A 9,960-nucleotide genomic window follows, 5' to 3' on the forward strand; every position below is an offset into this window, starting at 1 on the left:
TCTCGAAAAATAAAAAATAAAAATAAAAATAAAAAGGGAAAATGATGCTTCTTTGGTTAAGACACCAAGTAAAAGCAAAACAGAAACAAAGTAACACTAATATTCTTAGAGACCAGCCCATTAATTACCTTGAGGAAATAATAGACCGCTTGGGGTTCTCAGACCCATTCTGAGAACCACTGAAGAGTACATGATGGTCTGCACTATAACTGGTGGCCTAATTAGTGGTCAACCCAGAATTTCCAGAGTATTCAGGGGTCACAAGCCAAAAAACTCAATATCTATTGCTCAATGTCTCACCAGGTTTATGCATTTATTCCTCACCCCTAGTAGGCATGTGAATTGGTGAACCCTGGTGCACTCACCACCCAGAGACCTTTATAGTTTAAGCAAAAAACTACAAGAATCTACGCATTAGGATGTAAGGAATGAGAGAGAAAACAGCAGAATTTCTTAGGCCTTAACAGACAATAAAGAAGGCCGCCCCTTTGTGGGAATCAAGTATTGGATCTCAGCTCAGTTCCAAGATAAAGTAAAAAATCCAGTATTCTAGAGGGGCACAGTGGCTCATGCCTGTAATCCCAGCACTTTGGGAGGCCGAGGTGGGTGGATCACCTGAGGTCAGGAGTTCAAGACCAGCCTAGCCAACATTGTGAAACCCCATCTCTACTAAAAATACAAAAATTAGCCAGGCATGGTGGTGGGCGCCTGTAATCCCAGCTACTTGGGAGGCTGAGGCAAGAGAATTGGTTGAACCCGGGAGGTGGAGGTTGCAGTGGGACGAGCTCGTGCCACTGCATTCCAGCCTGGGCAACAGAGCAAGACTCCATCTGGAAAAAAATAAAAATAAAAAATCCAGTATTCTACACTTGATCTTAACCAAAAGGCCAAGAAGCGATAAAAAAAAAAAAAAATCCAGTAATCTATTTTGCCTCTAGAGCCAAGTAAAGATAAAGCATATCCATCTCAAACCAATAGCCAACATTATGATAAATGAGAAAAAGGAAGTTAGTAAAAATGTGGTAGTTAATAAAATGGGCTTTTGGTTTCGGACTAACCTGGGTTTAAAATCTCAGTTTATGTGTGGGTGAGGTGGCTCACACCTGTAATCCCAGCACTTTGGGAGGCCCAGGTGGGAGGATCCTCTGAGCCCAGGAGTTCAAGACCAGCCTGGGCAACATGGTGAGACCCTGTCTCTATTTTTATTAAAAAAATATAAAAATCCCAGCTCAGGAATATATAGGCATGTGACTTTGAGCAAATTACATAATAAATCAAAACCTAATAATAATAGTTCCTACTTTGGGGGGTTGCTGTATTGAATGAATGAGATTATGTAGGCAAAACACTTAGAATGGCACTTGATACATGATAAACCCTCCATAATTTTTTTTTTTTTTTTGAGACAGAGCCTCACTCTGTCGCCCAGGCTGGAGTATGGTGTCATGATCTCGGCTCACTGCAACCTCTGCCTCCGGGGTTCCAGTGATTCTTCTGCCTCAGCCTCCCAAGTAGTTGGGATTACAGACGCCCACCACCACGCCCAGTTAATTTGTGTTTGTGTGTGTGTATTTTTAGTAGAGATGGAGTTTTACCATGTTGGACCGGGTGGTCTCAAACTCCTGACCTCAGGTGATCCGCCTGCCTCAGCCTCCCAAAGTGCTGGGATTACAGGCGTGAACCACTGCGCCTGGCCAAACTCTCTGTAAATAATAGCTTTCTTCTAACTAAAAGCATTCTCACTGGAGTCAAGGACAAAGCTAGGCTGCTGCCATTTACAAGTGCTTAATAGTGTTCTGAATAACCAGTATCATCCTTAGACCTGGGCAAGAGGGGCTTCTGCCCTGCGGCTCATGCTTTAAAGGATATCTCATATTGTAAATACTCAAATTTATTTAAAAAGACACAAGCACTTGTGTCACTTGGGATCTAGTACTTAGTGTTGGTACAGCACACCACATAATCCTAAACCTCCATTCTCATGATTAACATCATTCAAACTTAAGGGGAATACTTCCTATCTCTCAATCTATATACTTGGAACAAAAGGCAAATCCATCTACAAGCCATGAAGTTTTGTGAGTTATGCTGCTGCTGATATCAGACACTGCTTAGAAGTACAAGGAAAATCTGAGTAGCAGATGTGCTTAGTGAGAAAAAAGACAAATTAACTTGTCAAATCCTTTCTGTCTCAAGAGCAATAAATTCTTCCATAACAATGATTGTTTCCCAGTAGTAACAAGCATAGGTTTTCTTGCTTCTCTTTGTGTTCCAATTCATGGTTCCTTGATGTGTTGTAAGTAGGCCTCCAATTGTACTCTTGGCCCAGGCCAAGTAAATGTTAAAAGCTGACTTGTAGCTAATACTGTAAGATTTGAAAAAGAAATTAGGAATAACTATTGAAAGAGATACAGAAATTACCATTATTTCCAGTTAATTTGTTTCTCTATCAAGAGAACACCCAAGGGAATCAATTGAAACACTCAGATATTTAAGAAGAGAGTTCAGAAAAGTGGCCAAATAACAATCAATAGTTTTCCTGTAAGCCAGCAACAACTAGCTAGAAGATATAATGGAATAAAAATGCATTAATAATGACAAAAATAGCATAAAACTCCTAAGAATAACTCTTTTGAACTCGGGCTCAAGATATCCTCCCTCCTCCGCCTCCCAAGTAGCTGGGACTATGAGCTCATGCCCACACACACAGCTAATTTTTTTTTAAATTTCATTGTAGAGATGGGGTCTCACTATGTTGCCACGCTGATCTGGAACTCCTGGGCTCAAGTGGTCCTCCTGCCTTGGCCTCCTAAAGTGTTGGAATTACAGGCGTGAGCCACCACACCCAGCCAGGAATAACTCTTTAAAAAATGCATAGAGAAGTTAGCCGGGCGTAGTGGCGGGCGCCTGTAGTCCCAGCTACTCGGGAGGCTGAGGCAGGAGAATGGCGTGAACCCGGGAGGCGGAGCTTGCAGTGAGCCGAGATCGCGCCACTGCACTCCAGCCTGGGTGACAGAGCGAGACTCCGTCTCAAAAAAAAAAAAAATGCATAGAGACTGGGTGCGGTGGCTCTTACAAGTGCCGAATCTTCTGTCTGTCTGTATTTACATATATTTTGTGTGTGTGTGTGTGTGTGTGTGTGTATGTGTGTGTGTGTGTGTGATGTTTATATATAAAAGAGCTCTGATTGCCGGGCGTGGTGGCTCATGCCTGTAATCCCTGCACTTTGGGAGGTCGAGGTGGGGGGGAATCACCTGAGGTCAGGAGTTTGAGACCAGCCTGGCCAACGTGGTGAAACCATCTCTACTAAAAATACAAAAATTAGCCGGGCATGGTGGCACACGCTTGTAATCCCAGCTACTTAGGAGGCTGAGGCAGGAGAATCGCTTGAACCAGGGAGGTGGAGGTTGCCGTGAGCCAAGATCGTGCCACTGCACTCTAGCCTGGGTGACAAAAGTGAAACTCTGTCTCAAAAAACAAACAAACAAACAAAAAACAACAACAAAAACAAACAAACGAAAACCCCTTTGATTAATTGGCTTAGAAAAATAAGCACTTAAATATTTTGTCAGAAAAATAGAAACTAATGCTTTTTTGTTCGCAAGACTTTAGTAATCTTTTGGAAATAAAAACAGTTTTAAAGATTATTGGTGAAATAAAATGTCTTGAAAATGCAGACATTTGTTCTAAATTAAGGTCAGATATCAGATTTGCTAAATGCTTTAAGGTCATACTTTCTTTGACTTTTGAAAATTGTTCGATTCACCTACTTTGGAGCATTGGATTATAGATAAGGCCTGGGGACATATAGAGAGCTATGCCAGCTAGCTGTGCTAAAAAGAGTCAGACCTTATCTTCATTTCCGTCTGTCCTAGGCTCCACCCCTAGTACCTAATTAAAATTACTTACTTATCAGGTTTTTCACTAAAAATAAAAGTTGCTAAGAGTTAACTTTGTAACATGTAATTGAGAACACTGGAGAAACAGTTTTACATACATGTAAAAGCATTGGGAATATGGCTTTTGTTAAAGGGAATGTAATTTTGTCTAGTTCAGAGGGTTTTAAAGATTGTCTTTTTTTTTTTTTTTTGAGACAGAGTCTCCCTCTGTCGCCAGGTTGCAGTGCAGTGGCGTGATCTCGGCTCACTGCAACCTCTGCCTCCCGGGTTCAAGCGATTCTCCTGCCTCAGCCTCCTGAGTAGCTGGGACGACAGCCATGTGCCGCCATGCCCAGCTAATTTTTATATTTTTAGTAGAGACAGGGTTTCACCATGTTGGCCAGGATGGTCTAGATCTCTTGACCTTGTGATCCACCCACCTCAGCCTCCCAAAGTGTTGGGATTACAGGCGTGAGCCACCGCTCCTGGCCTTAAGGATTGTTTTAACCTAAAAGAGTAACAGAACAAAACCGAAGGTTTAAGCAAAATGAAAAGGGTTTGTAAAGGGTCAGTCTTATAAAAAAAATTCTGTGGATATAAACAAGTTGGCTAGGATTTAAAAGAAATTATTTAGCTTTTTTCCGTAGGTTAAAACCTTGAAATGATACTGTTCTGGGGCCAGAATCCAGGCCCATCAATTTTCTAAGAAAACAGGGTTTTCTTAGAAGAGGATTTTCTTAAAAAATGGGTCTGTTTGATGGAAAATTGTAGAACGTTCTAAAAAGTTCATGAAAACCTTACCTTAATGGTCAAACTAATTAAAACTGGATAGAGATATAAAATGTTATTTAAAATACTAGCCTTAACATTAAAGATGCACTAATGCCAACATGAAATTTGGTTTTCTCCTTTGAAGATGATTTTTATGTAATGTTAAAAGATAATGAAAGGGTTTTATTTCTTCCTTTGAGTAAATTGCAGGGAAAAAAGGGAGGAGAGAGAAGAGACAAATTTAGTTAGCCTAATGCCATCTTTATTGGGTCTTGTTTGGAAAACTAAGTCTCCTCCATCAGAGCAAAGGTTTTCTTTTTTTTTTTTTGAGACGGAGTCTCCCTCTGTCGCCCGGGCTGGAGTGTGGTGGCACGATCTCGGCTCACTGCAACCTCTACCTCCCGAGTTCAAGCAATTCTCCTGCCTCATCCTCCTGAGTAGCTGGGATTACAGGTGTGCACCACCACGCCTGGCTAATTTTTTGTATTTTTAGTAGAGACAGGGTTTTGCCATGTTGGCCAGCCTGGTCTCGAACTCCCGACCTCAGGTGATCCACCTGTCTCGGCCACCCAAAGTGCTGGGATTACAGGTGTGAGCCACCGCGCCAGGCCACAGTTGTTTTTTTTTTAAACAATTTTTTGGAGTTATCATTTTGGTCAAATGAATGACTTATAGTAACCTGGGATTCTATTTTGTGATATCCAGTGCTTTAAATCTTTGATATTTAAAGGCCAGGCATGGTGGCTCATGCCTATAATCCCAGCACTTTGGGAGGCCGAGGTGGGCGGATCACCTGAGGTCAGGAGTTCGAGACCAGCCTCAACATGGAGAAACCCCATCTCTACTAAAAATACAAAATTAGCCGGGCGTGGTGGTGCATGTCTGTAATCCCAGCCACTCGGGAGGCTGAGGTAGGAGAATTGCTTGAACCTGGGAGGCGGAGGTTGCGGTGAGCTGAGATCGTGCCATTGCACTCCAGCCTGGGTAACAAGAGCGAAACTCCGTCTCAAAAAAAAAAAAAATCTTTGATATTTGACAAACTTTCCAAAATCAAATTATAAATTATGTCTCTTTCTAACCTAATATTTTAGATATTAGGTCCTCTAAAGTCCAAAAATGACATTTGGCTTATTTGGTACAAAAACCATACAGGAAGCATTGTCAAATATGAAATGGTGTTTGGCTTTCTTTGGTCTGTATTTGTGTAAATGTGTCATTGGTATATGCTCCAAAATTATGTAAAACTGCTATAATTCTTTTTCTTTCTTTCTTCCTTTTTTTTTTTTTTTTTTTTGAGACAGAGTCTGGCTATGTCACCAGGCTGGAGTGCAGTGGCACGATCTCGGCTCACTGCAACCTCTGCCTCCCAGGTTCAAGCGATTCTCCTGCCTCAGCCTCCCAAGTAGCTGGGACTACAGGCGCATGCCGCCATGCCCAGCTAATTTTTGTATTTTTAGTAGAGACAGGGTTTCACCATGTTGGCCAAGATGGTCTCAATCTCCTGACCTCGTGATCTGCCCACCTCGGCCTCCCAAAGTGTTGGAATTACAGGCGTGAGCCACCACACCTGGCCAAAAACTGCTATAATTCTAATATGACTTAGTATATGTTATCAGTAATAATTATAACTATTACGTTAAATGACTGTGTGCCACAGAGGTAAATTTCCTTGTCAATTGTGCCTTTAACTGTGGCTGCCCTAAAATGTTTTTGTCATCCACAGACAATTGTTGTCTCACTTTGGTCCTCTTTAAAAGATGATTTTATAATCAGCTATAAAATTTAACAGGTGCTCCTAAATGTGAGTTTCTGATTAATTACTCTGGGAGATCGTAAAATTAGAATTGAAAAATACTTTCAAATAGAAGAGTGAATGGTGTTTGGTTTTCTTTGGACTGTATTTGTATAAATATGTTATTGGTATGTGTTCCAAAATTACGGGAAACTTCTATAATGTTGATATAATTTAGTGTACATTATCAATAATCATAATTGTTATGTAAAATTGTTGTATGCCACAGAAGTAACCAAAATTCCTAGCCAATTGTAGCTTTAATAGTGGCTATAGACTTTTGTCATCCACAGACATTTTGTCTTCCTTTGGTCCTTTTCAAAAGGCAGTTTATAATCAGATATAGGACTCTGAATGCAGGTCTCAGATAACTTTAAAAATTGAGCTATTGGAATAGAGGAAAAACCAATCTTCTAGGACTCTCATGGAGAGCTAATGTATTAAACATTGCTAGACCCTTTGTTTTCAGAGTCAAGAGAACTTATTTCTTTAGAGCTATTTGCAACTGTTAACAAGTGAGTAAAATATACTGCTGTGGACAAAATTTGGAGCATATTTGTTCCTCTCTACCTGATTTCTCCAGAATTTGGAAACTATTTGTGAGTATTCTCAATTTATGGCAGTATAGTTAATTGCATAAATTCAATAAGAATTTGTTTTCTTTTGTAACAGGACACAATTGGAGAAATTGGTTATTTTACCAAGGCTTTGACTGGAATGGCATGCTTCCTTTAAATAATCAAAGTTGACTTATAGAGCAAATTAAAGCCCATTGAAGCATCTGGCCTCATACCTTATCCACACAGAGTCCCTGTGCAAGGTTCCTGTCCTGTGGTAAGTAAAGAACGTCACTTTCTAACAGGCCCAGGAACCCCAAGTTATCTTGGGACCTCAAGAGGAGAGGAATTTGCCCAACTCATAGGTATTTGAGGGTGCAAACCCATGGCTGGGCTCGGCTTTTAAAACGTCTTATCTGAGATTCTTCATGGAACAGAGTTCTAACAAAGCCAATTAAAAAAGCCTAAGTGAAAAATATTCTTGCTGCACTTTATGCAAATAATCAGGCCACATACAGTAAGACTAAAGCTTATTTTGTAAACAAATCCGTTCTATCATGTTGTTTTTAATAAAAATGGGGACTGGAGAGAGAAAAATTATGCTTCAAAAAACTATAGTACACTGTTGTTAGCTGTTCTTGAGTTTTTTCTGCAGTTTAGACTAAATTCTAAATTGTTTGTGGGTTAGAAGTCCCCAAACTAATGCTTTCAAATCTCTGCTTTTAAAATTGGGAATTGTACTCCTCATCCTAGGACTCATTATTTACCTTATAAGGTAAAATAGGCTGCTCACTTAAACACTGTAGTAAAACTATAGATGAGAGTACTAATGTTTTTGCCATACAAGCCTTGGAAGCTCAACCAGGCCGGCATGAGTATGCTCAGACAATTAATTGTAAAGCAGTTCCACTCTTCTCACCTTGGGGTTCACTCCCAATCCCACTACTTCCCCTGTCAGCAGGAAGAAGCCAGAGTGATTGATGGCCTTTTCCCATCTTCATAGCCTATACCTTAAGATTAAGGTATTATAAAACCCAAAGGGAGGGATTGAAACCGCCTTTGTAAAATTATGACTGAGAGAGTGAAAGAGATCTAACTTAGCTGACTCCATCGTGCTTCTAACCTCCAAGCTGTTCTTGTTCATTCCTGGGGGTAGGCTGAACTAACTTCGGGAGAAATGTAGTTTATAGTTTATAGTTTAAACAAATATGGTAACAGCCCTTTCCCAAAGCAGACCTCCTTCCCGCCTGGCGACTAGATTGCCTTTGTAGGACTAACATTAGCCACAGGATTAGAAATTATGGTTTAGGAGTCATGCAGCTAGAGGCTACAAGATTCTGAGCCTCCCTAAACTGCTCCAAAGATCAGTGTTTGAGATATTTTGTAGACCCTGCACTTGATAAATCAGCTGGCACCACCCAGATCAATAAACTGGCTCATGTGATCTTGTGGCCCCCACCCAGGAACTGACTCAGCACAAGAAAACAGCTTTGACTCCCTATGATTTCATCCTTGACCAATCAGCACTCCTGGCTCACTGGCTTTCCCCGACCTACCAAGTTATCCTTAAAAACTCTGCTCCCCGGCCAGGCATGGTGGCTCACACCTGTAATCCCAGCACTTTGGGAGGCCGAGGCGGGCAAATCACCTGAGGTTAGGAGTTCGAGACCAGCCTGGCCAATATGGTGAAACCCTGTCTCTACTAAAAATACAAAAATTATCCAGGTGTGGTGGCATATGCCTGTAATCCCAGCTACTGGGGAGGCTGAGGCAGGAAAATCACTTGAACCCAGGAGGTGGAGGTTGCAGCAAGCCTAGATTGCACCACTGCACTCCAGCCTGGGCGACAGAGCAAGACTTTGTCTCAAAAAAGCACAACAAAACAAGCAAACAAAAACCTTTGCTCCCCAAATGGTCAGGGAGACTGATTTGAGTAATAAAACTCTGGTTTCCCGCATGTGGGCTCTGCGTGAATTACTCTTTCTCTGTTGCAATTCCTCTGTCTTGATGAATGGGCTCTGTCTAGGCAGCGGGCAAGGTGAACCCCTTGGGAGGTTACAGTTTCACCATGCTGGTCAGGCTGGTCTTGAACTCCTGACTTCAGGTGATCTGCCTGCCTCGGCCTCCCAAAGTGCTGAGATTATAGGCGTGAGCCACCACGCCTGGCCATGCATCACATTTTTATTTGTAAAAGTAAAAACCATGGAAACAACATCAATATCTTGCGATAGGATGCAAAATGAATGAGAACTATAGTACATTCAAGTGATGCTAAAGTTTTATACAATCATTAAAAATGATTGTTTAGGGCTGAGCATGGTGGCTCATGCCTGTAATCCCAATGCTTTGGCAGGCCGAGGCAGGAGGATTGCTGGAGCCCAGGAGTTCAAGACCAGCCTGGTTGACATAAGGTAGCCCCATGTCTACAGAAAATAAAAAATAAATTACCCGGGTGTGGTGACACGTGCCTGTAGTCCCAGCTACTTGAGAGACTTGTAGTCCCAGCTACAAGAGAGAGCCTCTCACTTGAGCCCACGAGGTTGAGGCTGCAGAGGGAGACCCTCTGCAGGGTCTCAAAAAAAAAAAAATCGTGTAGGGCTGGGCTCCGTGGCTCATGCCTGTAATTGCAGCACTTTGGGAGGCCGAGGCGGAAGGATCCCTTGAATCCAGGAGTTAGAAATCAGCCTGGACAACATCACAAGGCTCTGACTCCACAAAAATTAAAAAAATTAGCCAGGCATGGCGGCATGTGCCTGTGATCCCAGCTACTCCGGAGGCTGAGATGGAGGATCACTTGAGTGAGACTTTATCTCTAAACAAAACAAAACAAAACTCTGTGTGTGTGTGCGTGAGCATTTACAGTGCTAAACAACTTTAAGTACCACACTAATAGTGAAAAATATTACAGGAGAGGCAGCAGAGCAATTGTTAAGAGCCTGGGCTCTAGAAATGACTGCCTAGG

General features: G+C 41.8%; 1 pseudogene; it reads right to left on the reverse strand.

The window, feature by feature from the left end:
- Positions 1-765: 765 nt before the first annotated feature.
- LOC115932591 (uncharacterized) lies at positions 766-899 on the reverse strand (annotated as a pseudogene).
- Positions 900-9,960: the final 9,061 nt, after the last annotated feature.

The sequence above is a fragment of the Gorilla gorilla genome, chromosome X (genome assembly GCF_029281585.2).
Source record: "Gorilla gorilla gorilla isolate KB3781 chromosome X, NHGRI_mGorGor1-v2.1_pri, whole genome shotgun sequence".
Lineage (NCBI taxonomy): Eukaryota > Metazoa > Chordata > Mammalia > Primates > Hominidae > Gorilla > Gorilla gorilla.